Here is a 14,694-nt window from a genome sequence, read left to right on the forward strand (position 1 = left end):
TGCTTTATTTCACAACTGCTTATTCTCACAGCACAGCAAAAACAGCTTTTTTTTTAAGCACAACAATACCAATCCAGCCATAAGTTGAGGAATCACGCTTGAACTCAAAGCACTAGAGCGCCAGTGGTGGTTGCTAACGTCGATTTCTCTTGGGAGCTCTCTAAAAACACAAATGTAAACAAATAAACCATGTGCCAAAGAAAAAATAGTGGAAGTCAATATTCATACTTAGGGTTAGGGTTGGCGGGTTGGTGGACATGTCCGTCTCTTTAAATTTGAGTTTCGATCTCCTTTCACGTGTGTTGGAGCAGTTTATAGTATTGTAATCGCTTTGTAAAAACCAGTGTCATATTTGATGAATGAATGGAAATAAGGACTCTTCCAACTGATGGGGACCGTTATGGAGAATATATAGGGTCTAAAAATCTGATCAGATTTGGAGTGGCATCGATCGCATTTCTGTTCGATTTGGAAGGTTGGATAAGGGTAGGGTATCTCATGACCCCCTTAGAGCCATCCCACTAAAAGGACAATAGGTTCAACTTTTTCTGGTGTATTGTGCCAAGTGATTTTCTACAAGGTATTTTCTTTTTTCAGTGCCTAAATAATATCAAAAAATACACAAGAAAAATAATATTAAAAAATATAAATTGTTTGTTAGAGGCCTTTGCTATGATTTTCTATGTTATAAGTGTTTTAGAAATGTTTGTGATTGAGTAAATAGCCTTAAGACTGAATAAATCAGAACAACTTGAAAAATCATAGAGATGTGTACCGGCTTGATGCTAACTAAAAAACCATGTGCAGAAGGCTTATAACGTAAGTAACTAAGAACATTCATTTTTGTACGCATGATCCTGTGTTCGAATACTCTTTTCGAAATATCCTCTGAATGAACAAAATCTAAAAAAATACCTAGGCCCATGATCTGGATCCGTTTATGTTAATTTGTTATATAAGCCCGAATCTTGGCCTCATTAGTTTGACCCATAATTAACCTGAAAACTTTTTGGGCCACTGAAGACAAGGCCGCGCACGTCTTGTTAAATGGCCCTTTTCATAAACCCTCAACCAAAACCCTTTCTTTTCGTTTACCCAAAAAATATGGAAAACTAATGACAATAGTTTGAAAATTTTGAGTTTTAACGATAAGGACAAAATCAAGGATAAAGTGAATAGTATCAGGATTGACTTTTTAATATTAAAATGTGATTTTTTGTTAAAGTGAACAGTACCGAAAACTTTTCGTTAAAGTTTCAAAAAAAAAACCCTTTCTTTTCTCTCTCTAAAATTTTGATGCTCTCCCTCCTACTTCGTCGATCAAGCTCCTCGATAATCTCTGACTCGCAGCAACACCAAACTTGACCAGGATGGGCTTGTTTATTTAATATCGTAATTGTGGGCTTCAAACCGATCATCCTAGTAAGTTGTAATATCACATTGAAGAGATTCCTTGGTTCGGGCCGAAGAAACTCGACCATTATTAAACGGATCTTTTTATGTCCGTGATGATTTTACCAAAGCGCCTTCTGCTTCGAATAATCAGTCACAACGAGTCATAAGAAGCGTTTCCATTTTTTTCATTGGGTCGGGGTAAAAACCAAAGATCTTAAGCAACCAATCCGGCATAACAACTCAAAGATAAAGAAGTATCGTTAATTTCTTCATGGACCCCAATTGCATGTCCAATCATTTTCTTACACAATTTCTTGTGTATAAATGATCTACATACCTCATTTTTCTCTTCATGAACGCCCTTGTTTATTTTGGTCTTTCAATTGAATAAAACATAGATTGAAAGAAACAAACGTGTGCAGAAAGAGAGAAAAACGTGTTCAAAAAATAATTTATTTGCCTTTATTCTTTGCCAACCAGAAACAAAAAGAAGTTTTACCCTTTTCCTCTTTTTTCTGATTTGGAAGCTTCAAGAGTGGGAGACAAAAGCAAGGAGTCATATCATAGGGAAAACATATTACGGGGGGTAGATTATTGATCACATTGCCGGTTGGTGGAGGCCTAAACAATCTCTCTGAAAGTTGCTCCTTCTGTACTACTGGTAGTCCGCTACTAGCTAGGGCAATGCTTAAAAACTCTTTTGATAATTCATACATCTAGCTGTCCTGCATGCCTTTACTACAAAACACTCATTAGAACCGCCAAAAAGTTCCACTTTAATTAGTTAAGCGAATACGCAGATATAAGCGTAGCCAAGTTGACTATAGCAGTACGATTCTTTTTCTTCACTCAAGTTCGCCGAGTTGGCTAAGCATCCAAACTCAAATTCTCCTTCATGTAGCTTAAACTAAAATTGAGTATTGCTCGAATAAATATGGATTACATGAAGGAAGAAGACTATCGTCTAATTAAACCCTCAATAGTATTAGTAAAAGTGGGGTTTGGCTTTGATAGTCCACCTCACTACCGGTTTTGAGGGGGAGCAACTTTTGACTGATATATGGTTAGATTAATGAACTTCGTGATTTTAATTATTTTGTTTCTTGTTTGGACTGAGAGAATTGAGTGAGAGTTAAAGAGATTAAGAAAAGAATATGTGGAATTTTTATTTTAAATTTTTAATATCCATGATATTTATGCATGGTAATTTTTTATTATTTTATTACATTTGTGAGATATTATGTAACGAATTACGAGAGCAAAAAGATCCATTTATAATTTATAGACAAGACCTCCGAAATATCAAAGACAACCTAATTTACCTAAGTAGGTTAATTATTTAAACAATCTTCACTTGGGATTCATTTCCGAAATACTTATTAGTTTCTAACTTTAAATAAAAATTGGTAATAGTGATTCCCTTCTTTCTTTGTTTCTCATGTCATGTGAGACAGTTCGAGTGGGACGCATGTGAACCAGAAACGTGCCTTACATTGCTGGACCCAAGATTTCACTTGCAAGTCTCACGACCATCCATTCGTGGCTTCCAAAAACAAAATAACAACCGAGAAGATGATAATTTACGAGGCATGTTTCTTTTAGGGCATTGTGAATGTGACGACCCTTTGCTCTGGATCTCCACATCTTCTGTCAATGGACCACTCGTTTTTGTTTCTTGCCTTGAATATCATCAGTACTCGTTTCGCATTTAATCACCTCTCGAAAAAACTTACATGAAATCGAAACGTCAATATAATAGTTGTATGTTAACTAACTTATACTGCAACTAAACACCTCTAAAAAACTTATATGCAACAAAAACGTCAATGTAAAATTATTCCAAAGAATCCAGACCTATCACGTGTACATTTAACTCACTTGGACTAAATGTGTTATTGGATTAAGATACCATGACCGCCACCTTATCATTCTGGTTGCATAGCTCAAGTTAGCAATGGTTGATTTTTGATAATAGGTGTTTCATTCTATTGCATGTCTCTTTTGCAAGAAGTATATATTTGGTGCTTCTTCTAAAAAACATTTAAAGTACTTTTTCAATATTCACTTGAATTTTTATTAAAGATTGATGTGGTTCAAAAATATTTTCCCTAAAATACTTTCAATCGTTTTAAAAACAAATATAAACGAGCAAATAATATACTGTAACAAGATTACAGTCTTACTTTTGACAGTTACGACAGGCATGCACGGCAACAATAGAGGAAGGCCCGCAAGAATAACATATATCAGTTTATCTTGTATGTTGCCATAACAGGAAGTTTAACGAACTGTTAGAATTCCTCATGGCTGACGTCGTAATTGTCACATCGGTCCATCGAACAAAAATATGTTGAAACTAATGTTATCATTAATTTATACGTAATTTTCAACCTGTTCAAGATCTTTAATTATCTCTATTTTTTGGTTTGTCGTTACGTACTTTTTTGTTTTGTTTTTGTTTTTGTTTTGATGGATTACCGAAAGTAAAAAGCAGATTAAGTACCTAATTAGTGATGATTTACCATTATGAGTAGAGATCTATTATTGAAAACAATGAATTTTACTTTGAAAATTTTCCATCAAAAGTGCTTATTAATTATAATTTCAATACTGACTCAAGAAGAAAATAGACAAAACAATAGAATGAGGATCCTCTCTGAATTCTCTCTGTGAGGATCCGGAGATCTTCCAACACATTTGTTCATTGTACATAGTGCGATTAGTTTTCGTTATGTACTATGTATATCTAATTTTAAATAAAAAGATTTACAATAATTTCAAACCGTACGATATACGATAAACGGTTGTGATTAGAAAATCATCAGGATCCTCATTCCAAAAAATGCATGCATGTTCACTTTAAAGATAAATAATTGAATTGAGCAGCAAAAAATTCGTATTACAGCAAAATCTCTTTAAAATAAGATAACCTCCTTACAATAATAAAAAATTGTTGTCTCAGCTTGGCACCTGTTATGTATATTTGAACAAACTTCATCTTGTAATAATAAATAATAATATTTTTTAACTACACTTCTATTAAATAATAACATGTGTAAGATGATAAAATTGGTTTGGTTATAACTGTATAACTTCATAGTTGTTTATTTATTTATTTAAAAGGCTTCGTAAACAAGCAGTATGTATCTAGGAACAGTATTTAGCTACTTAAAAGATGAGTGAGAACTTCTATTCAAAATTATTTGTTATGGATTGACAAAACTTTGTTTTTATGATTAGAATCATTCATTTTTTAAATCATCGTATAAAGATTGTCTTTGCAAAAACTCAACCAAAACTAATTCTTTAATCATCGAACTGTATAAAAAAGAACAAATGAAATTGATAAAGCATTACAAATCATCTATGTATTTGTTAATAGATTAACTAAACAACCTTAATATTAATTCATTTTTTGCAAAGATAATCTTTACAATGTGATTCATAATATGAACGGTTCTAATCATAAGCACAAAATTCTGTAATTCAAATACGAAGAATTTTGAGTGAAAGTTCATTCTCATTCTTAAGTAATCAAGTATTATTTTTTTTTTCTTCAAAAGGGTTTCTTTAATCCAAAAATACTTTTATATTTTTTAGATAAATCTGCAACGTTGTCTGTCAGAGGCTGTTTAACCCTTTATGGAAGCAAGTCCAAATTTACCTGAAGGGAGAATGATGAAGTAGACAGAGATAGAAACAGTGACTTATGACTTGCCTGACAGGCTGATGAAAATGACAAATGGGCCCATGGTAACAGGCCATCAGTATTGTCATACGGGCCCCTTCCTAATCTTACGTAACCCAGAGCGAGGGCCCAGCTTCCCTTAAGTTACTCGTTAATTGTCAAATCTTAAACACTAAGAATCACCCGAACTTAGACAATGCCCAACATATTATGCTTGTTTGAAATTATAAAGCAACATTCCATCTTCTCATGCACTTTTGACCTATCAAATAATAATAATAAAAAAAAAAGAGTTTTAACGAAACACACCTGGTACTATTCATTTTTAACGAAAAATCACATTTTTTACCTTTCCCTGATACTATTCACTACACCTTTATTTATCTTTTTCATTAAAACTAAAGTTTTTTTGGACTTTTAGTTAGTTTTCCTAACAAAAGATCTAATTAATTAATGTAAGATATGACACTAAAAAATGAGACAGTGAAACTTTGAGCACACGATGGTGAGGGAGGCTGAAATGCTACTGCGAGTCATTTCGACTTCAAAAAGAACGGCCAGCTGGTCCTTTTAAAATAATAATAATAATAATAATAACTATAACCTAAAAAAATGTTATGTTTTCTACTTTTGATATAAGTAATCTTAAGATTGATTTAACGTGTAAAGAAGAATTTTGAACTCAGTTACAAAGAAAATAGTGCATATGCTTCAGTCAATGTGGTTACATTCAACTATGAGAAACGCTTACATTCTTTAATTTCATTGATTATAATGCATTCACATTGATGGGTCAAATTTGTAAAGAAAAATGGAATCATTGGAAGGAGACTGCACTTTGGCATTACTCTTCTATTCACGCTAGCTAAGATGCAAATTAAGACAGAAAAACCACAAGCATATAAAATGAGACCCCATGAAAAATAATAATAAAAACACTTTTTCTTCTTTTATTTATTTATAAAGTTTTCACACAAAATACAACAACAATTATGCCTTATTACACTAAGTCGGGACGGTTCTATAAATTCTAGAACGACATTGCGTTACGTTTTACAAAAAGTTTTCCGTTAACTTCAAGTACTCCATATTTTTTTGTAAAATCTCTTTCAAAGTCTTTACAAGTATTCCTCTATCTCTTTTGCCCAAACCCTCCGTTTTAAAGTTGCATCTTCTAGTCGAAGCATCTATAGATTTTCGGTTCACGGGTCCAAATCATCTTAGACAATTTTTTCTCACACTCTTGTTAAATCTTATCGTTTAACTCTATTTAAGTTATCCAATTCAATAATTAAGAATTTAAAAAAAATGTGAAAAGCTAAATAGAATGAAAATCAACTTTCAGTATGGTTGCGAACAAAGGAGAAAAATGATGATGGTGATGATGATGCGCTATGGGGAAAAGCAGGAAAAGGAAAAGCATGAATATATATTTAGTGAAGTAAGAACAAAGGGAAATCGAATCCAAGGAAAGAAAAAACTCAATTACTTTGGCAGGCAACACAAACTGAAGTGTGGGGGATATTGGGAGATGGATTAAAGCTGTCTTGTGCAAAGGGTGAGTGAGTGAGTGGGTTATTAAATTAAATTATTTAGAGAATTGTTATTAGCGTTTTAAAAATCTCGTTCTGCACTATTCATAAATATATTTTTTATTTTATCATCTATATGTACCAGGTTTGAAATTATAGCCTCCTAAATTATTGTAATAGTTTTAAATCATTTCCCTCCTTTTAATAATAACAATTTTTTTTAAAAAAAAAATGCTCCCCAATCCCATTCCTAACCCATTGACAAAAATCTTCCGTACGAACGAAGCAAAGGCATGAAATTCCAATTCCCATTATCACAAAAGATTGAAACTATTATATTTTATGAATTACGAAATGAAAGATACTTGAGTTTCCTTACATTATAGTTAGAGATAAGTGTGTAGTTTGTATAAAAAAATGAAAAAAAATTAAATGCTATTATATAAGGGTTTTATAAAGCTCGTTTGGATATGCTTTAAAATGATTAAGATCACTTTCGATGAAAATGTTTTTTTATTTTAAAAGCACTTAAAATAAATTTTGCAAAAAGCTACATGAAGCACTTTAATAAAAAAAATACGTTTTCAATTATTTTAAAAACATTTTCAAGCACACGCGCAAACACTTTATGGAGAAGCGGAGACGCAACTAGACAGGCAGAGCAACTATCAAACACTCTGCAAGAAGCACTTAGTTTTTGAATAAGTCCTAGCAAAAACACTAGTGTGAATAAGTTATTTTCAAATAGACAAATCCCCAAAATGCCCCATACATACATGAATTAGCTGATCATAATAAATTGCTAATTAAAAGTGATTGAGATGTAATAAATCAAGATGTGATCATTAATTATCAAACCACAGCAACCTTGTTTACGAATCATTATCCTCACCTCAAACACCGTATTGACATTCTAAAGAAGGATTCGATAAAAAGAAAAAACATTCTAAAAAAGGAAAAAAGAATAGGACACCCCACCCATAAATATAATTGTGGAAATTTTTAATGCCATAATTTTATTGTAAATGATAGCGTAAATTAGTTAAATTGTTAACTGTTAAAAGAAAAAAAAATTCGTGAGAACAATCCCGTATTAGATAGTGTAGACATCATTACTTTTCGTCAATGCGGTAAAACAACATCATTTATTTATTGGGTAATGTTTGAGAGACGATAAAATTTGTAAACTAAATGATCTGTTATCAATAGAAAATGAGTACGTTTATCAAAACTTAAGTAATACTCTAATCATCCTTATATGTTATATTAATCTTATTTATTTTAAATAACTTGCAGGAGTGCAAATGAATGAGTTATCAGTTATGATTGGGACTACTGCGGAGTTATAATGGTTACGTACTTGCGCGGTGCATGTGCTTAAAGAAACCCAATTAAGATGTTCCCCATATTACCATGTCTGCCCCCGTTTACACGGCTTTTTACATTTTTAAACTTATTTTATAACAAAAATAAATAAATATTTTATACAATAATGTCGTGTGTAGAAAATGCTTCCATTATTCATGTGAGTGTGTATGCCATGTAAAGACTAAAGAATACATTTTTGATGTTAGCAGCAGCCAATTGCTTAAAGATGAAGATTTTGAGTGCATTAAGTCATTGGCCAGGACAACTGCCCATTAAGGTATTGTCTTAATCTATTTATGTACAATACATAACATATATATATGTATATGTATATGTATATATATGAGAGATGATCCTCGTTAGATCCTCTTTCTAAGGATCTCGATGATCCTCCAAGCACATCCGTTTATCGTATATCGTGCGGTCATTTTTTGTCAGTTATTGTTTATATTCAATTTTAAATAAAAAAATTTACAATGATTTCTAACTGCACGATATACGATGAACGGATGTGATTGGAAGATTCACAGAATCCTCACAAAGAGGATCCTCCTGGTATATATATATTGAAGAATTTTTTTTTTTTGGTTTTTTTGGTATCAATAAAATATTTATTTTTTTGTTGTTGATATTGATGTTTTATGCTTGAGTTACATAATTTATGCTAATTGGGACGCAATAGGTTAAAGATAAATGCCCTATCACCGAATGGATTTTATTGCAATTCATGCACCTTGTTATTGGGTACACACGAAGCAATTTACATATAATGGGTTCATCGATACATAGTGCCTCGATTCAATAATCCAATATCATATGAGAGAAACTATTAGAAGTCTAGCCTAGTCTGGCAGAGGACCCAAATCCTTTCTCTAAACGCACAACCAATGTCGTCTATTGAGAAATTGAATGTCATGTCGGAAAATTTTAAAAATATTTTAAGAAATAGATAATGGAGATGTATATATATACGGCAAAAGAATAATAAATAATTAAATACGTAGTCAAAAATTCAATAAACAATAATCAACGGACGAGAATTTACGTATATTGTATACCGACGTATGGTAGAAAATTTATTGCATGCAGCATGCACGATTCAATTATGAATATGGTTTGGGGACATAGGAAAGGGCATGCAGAAAAAAGAGGGGTCAAATTGTTGACAAATGCAGAGGCAGACGGGACTTGACTTCTTCACCAGCAACCAAAACTGTGCTTCTGATTGAAAATTAGGGTTTTCTTTGTCTATCACGAGGGACCATAATGGTTACAAGTCCATTCTGACATTTTTTGGACGCAAAAAAAATCGTGTTATACTAATGATCTTTAAATTTTTTCCGTAGGCTTAAGGTTTGGGTTCTACGTTTTTACTTTAATTTCTTTCATCAGGTTTGATTTGAGGTTGGTGGCTCCTAGGGAGTTCAGGCAATCTGTTAATGTTTGTGAGCTTTGAGGATAACTCTGGTCTTGAGATCAGTGGAAGGAGATAAGAAAAAAGTCAAAGAAGCTTGGGTTTAAGTTTAAGCAAGATGATGATAAGGACGACACTATAGCAGATTTAAACGACAGTGGTCAATTGCTCACCACACGACATGGTAATTTTTGTAAGATAAAAAAAGCGTTTCGGATGAAAACCTTTGGGCCCCTTCTAAACTGAAATCTTGACCCTGCCACTAAGGAGAACTCCCCCAACTCCCACCAAACTAATGGCCATCAATCAATCAAACTATTTAAACATATTTTAACAAATAAAAAGAATAAAAAGACGAGCAATCAACTAAAATGGTGATTAATTAGTTGCGGATGTGTTCATTAATCTGGACTCGGTTGTTAACTTGTTGGTTTCAATACATTAGGACTGATCTAATCTAATGCATTCGTTTTATATATATAAATCCACTCAATCTATTAGAGCGTAGTATGTCATCTAATGCATACACTATATGAATTAAAAAGAATAAGTGCACAATATACAATAAATTAATTTTGGAGACTCAGAACAACCCTTTCCAATTTGCAATTTATATACTTTGGTAGTTCGGTTTAAGACGTATAATATATCATAAAATAAACAACTTAGTAATGCTCGTATTTCACACGGCACGTTCTGAGTTTGATTATTAACGTTGATGAACACACAATGGTGGCCGAAATGAGACTGAAATGTCTTTATGAGTCTTCCTGACTTTTCAAATGGTGGACTGCCGTGACGAAACTACCAATTGGCATCTTTTGAAAGAAAAAAAAAACTTAGTAGTAAGAGACGGAGACATTTTGTGTGTAAATATAAACATAAATTTGACTGGTTCAAATGTATCCATCAATGGTTTAGATTTTTCTAAAGTTTACAGCTAATCCATATATTAAAACAAATAAAAAGAGAATTCTATAAACTTATAGTACATTATTGTATTGTATTTTCCTTGTTGATAAAAAAATAATTTACAAAATTTAACTGGTATGAAACTATGAATGAACAAAATCCCTCACGCTAAGTCGTATATGTTGACCATTGAGCCAGAGAGGCAAATCACTAATGAATCATTTAACAACAAAAAGATAGTCGAAGGACCGCACAAACAATTGAAAATCTTCACCAAAATTAAGCTCAATGTCTAACTAAACTGAAACAACCCAAAACTCTAAAACGAGCCTAAATATCAAAACAACTACTGTGGCCACCTAAAGCAGCGCCACCATCAGTCCTGTCGCATTTAATACGTATATACTACCAGAAAGTACACAGTGTGTGAATAATTTCTCTTAATAAGTGCATTTTTTTTAATATTACATAATTATTGTTGTGTCATTTTATGTAAATATTGTGTATCAAAAGTAAAGGTAAAATTAGAAAAAATAAGTATATGATTGTCATTTTCTCAAAAAAAAAAAGGGGTAAAATAAGAAAAATAGGGATATGATTGTCATTTTGTCAAAGGTACAAAATTAATATTTTGTTCTTTTTTTGTCAATAATGTATCAAAGTGAGATCAAAATAGGAAAAAAGGGGAAAAGTTGACAATAAAAGTTCTCTTAATAGTGTAAAAGCATAGATATATATATATATATGTATATAATTTTTTTTTTAAAAAAAGGTTTCATCACGATAGTTTATATTTTTTAGGGTTAGAAAGACTCACATAAACATTTTAACCTCCAGTTAACCATTATTGTGAGCTTTACAATATTATAAATCGAATCCAAAACGTGTCGTGTAAAATCTCGACATAAAATCGTCCTATGGTGGTTGTCTTGTCTTATTCATCGAAGTACATACTATAGAACGTGAACAGAGAAAGTAGTTGGAAGGAAATTTAAAATTTGTGGAGTTCAACATAGAACATGAACAGGGAAAGTACTTGGAAGGAATTTTAAAATTTGTTGAGTACAAAACAGTAAAAGAAGGATGATCGAGGAGGATAATTACATCTTAATCTTGGTTTTGTCGTTTTAATAATTTGTGATGTTGGGATGATGTTTTGTTTTGTATAGTAGGTTTTGCCGTTTTGGAGCGCGGTTTGGTTTTTGTATCATAGACCGTCGTCATTTGGAACCAAATTAATAATTAAGGCTGCCGACGCTGTACGTTTCGATGATTAAGGGGGCTAATCACCCGTGTTATATGAAACGTGGTCGTTTTCCTTCGACACATGTCAATACGGCTCGGTACACATGATGTCAGAAAATTGCTTGGGAATTTTTTTCCTTCAAATTTTCAACCAATTGTATTATATATTTAATGTATCAAGCAGTATTTTCGACAGACTAAAAAGTTTTACTTGTATGCGGGAAAGAGGGTAAGAAGTCAGTGGACCCCACGTGATAAAAAGCCCAAAGCTTGTCCATGAGGCTGAAACGTGTGCTGCGTGGGGACCACGTGTCTTTTACCACCTCGTTTTCATAGGATGCTACCCTCCGCTCCTCCTCTGCACCACTATTGGATTGTACTGGTCCTATCTCCTACGTACCTCAATTTGCGTGTGGGTCCACTCGCTCAATTTTGGGGTTGTATAACATGTCTTAGAAGGAAGAGAATCCTTTTCGGATTCTTATATCTTAACCGTTCATTATATATTGTGTGATCAGTTTTTATTTGATATTATTTGTATTTAATTTTAAATAAAAAATTTAAATAATTTATGACCGTACAATATACGATTAATAGATCTGAATAAGATCCAAATCCATTTTAGAATTACAAGAATCTCACGTTGGAAAAATTAACAAAAATTAATATAATTTAAATTGAGTAGTTTCACTAATAAATTTGTGATGGAACTTTTACACCTGTTGTAATCTGCCGATAGTAAATTATAAGTTGAGATAACAATATCGGCGTGGTTTGTTGCTACATTATTCGTGGCTGATTTGTTTCTTAAAATCTTAATAACAACTTCCACTAAAAACCTTAGCTATCAATAGGGTGAATTTTAATCGAGTTAAATATGTTTAAAAACCATAATTAAGTTTAATGAAAAGCTAATAGAGAATATGCGGTCCGGAACCCACTAACAGAGTAGTCTGGACTGTTCAAGAGAGGGAGAGAGAGATCCGGTCTCTTTATTTTTGTACGGTAGACCAGTGGAATGAGTTAACGACAGCTGTATAATTTAAAATGAATAGTCCAAATATCTCGATTTGTCAACATCAGACTACGAGATCTGAAAAGGATCTCGGTTTGAGTTTGAAAACAATTTGGTTTAGCATGCGAGAAGGTTCATTTTCTTGATATTCTTCATGGATAGTTCTATACAAATTGAATTCAACGGTCTCCATTAACTCATTTTGCTGTCCCACACACAAACTAGCAGCCCTTATTTATTTTACACATCAATCAGCGATCCATATGGATTGATTCTTAGGTTCCGAACATTAAGGTTTGGAGTAGATCAAATTCCCTGTTTATAGTTTGAATTGAACAGTCATGATCCCACGTCAACTAAAATTGGGTTGACTTTGTACACAATCTCATCAAACAGCGGCTGCAACTATTCATTTTCATTCTATCAGAAAAAGAAAAAAGTGAAACTGTTGATGCTTTCCATAGTCGCCGTTCTGTAGCAGTGTAACGCAGGCTTTTATTATACACTAGCTCACACTCTGCCAGTCTCCAAAATAAATAGATAAATCAATTGGATTTCGTGTAATTTGTAGGTATAATTGTATATGGATGACGTTAATCTTTTGATTAGGTAAGTAATCCTGTTTTTATATCGTTGAAAATTACAATTGTGACCTTCAATTGGTCGTTGATATCTGATCGTTCTGTTGTCCATTTTTAATTGCTATATCGCCAAATTGATTAATATGTTATCAATATTTAATTTCGATAAGTTTAATAAAAACAAAACAAAATCTACATCGTTTCGTTACTATCGCTCCGAATACCCCAATAACACCAATATATATATATATATATATGATAATGCTTCTGATTTTTTCCAATTAATGATATTTTCCCATATATGTGTCTCATTTTGTTTGACAGAAATTCAGAGCAAATCTGTGTTTTCTGTACTATTGTTTAATCTTGCTATAATATATCAAGCGGTTGCATTAATACTTATCCAACACTGTTACTAAATTTTGACAACAAAAAAAAAAACACTGTAACCAAATAATTAAGGACCATATTTAAGGGTACAAAGAAAAAAAAAATCACATATCGATGTATCATTTACTCAAAACATCGCTACAACAAATGCATACGTGTTATCTAAGTCAACCTTTTGTAGAGAACTATGGTGACGAGTTCAGATTGTTTCCAGATCTCGCAGATGGCCCATGTAATTGGACTATTCAAGAGAAATAGAGAGATCCGAATTTGATTTGTGTGAGATGAATAGTGGAATAGATTAATAGTGAACGTTGTGTAATTCGAATTACTTGGCCTATCAACTCTGATGATCCGGAGGAAATCTTGATTCAATCGTGAAATCTTGCACTTTGATACCCCGCAATCTAATGTCAAAATTCACATGCCCAAAACTTAAACACCACAAATTTTACTTTTGATTTTTGTGTCATTCTTACATATTGCTTTGGTTGAAAGTATTGTATCTAATCATATATGACTACTTTTTACGAGGTCTATTTGTTGAATGATTGATTGGGCTATCTACCTATCGCCGAGTATGGGGCTAAATCATCAAAAAGGGGAAATTACCAACTTTTTACATGTTTTTACGTTTAATGCGTATAACAGTAATATGTGCACCGATACATGTATATTGTCCATAAACTAGAAAAATTCGAGACGAGAAATTTGGGTCAAATAAACTATGATACAGTACAAAAACGTTAAAACACATGACGAAATAAAAGTACACGAGCATTCCAAAGTCACTAAACAAGGGAATTGATTTTCGCACAGTATTTTTCTTTCATTCATTGCCACTTATGCTTTGTTTTGTTTAGAATCACACGTCCTTTATTAGGGACAGATATGTGACTATTTTTTTACACAAATTTTTAATCTTTTTTAGTGGGGCTCACTGTATTTTAATGATTCGAACCGTTTATCTTTTAGAATATCATCATAGATCATATTTAAAAAAAAAAAAAAAGACAAATCCAAAACCATTAAGACATTTATTTGTAGTAAAGAAAATTGAAGAATATGGTTCTACAAAGAAACCCCAAACCCTTACGTTCATATGGTTTCAGATTTTGGGAACTTTTGGTAAACATGATATTTGAGCGAAGACC

The sequence above is a fragment of a genome, unplaced genomic scaffold (assembly GCF_019419815.1).
Source record: "Pyrus x bretschneideri cultivar Hongxiangsu unplaced genomic scaffold, Pyrus_bretschneideri_v1 Contig28, whole genome shotgun sequence".
Lineage (NCBI taxonomy): Eukaryota > Viridiplantae > Streptophyta > Magnoliopsida > Rosales > Rosaceae > Pyrus > Pyrus x bretschneideri.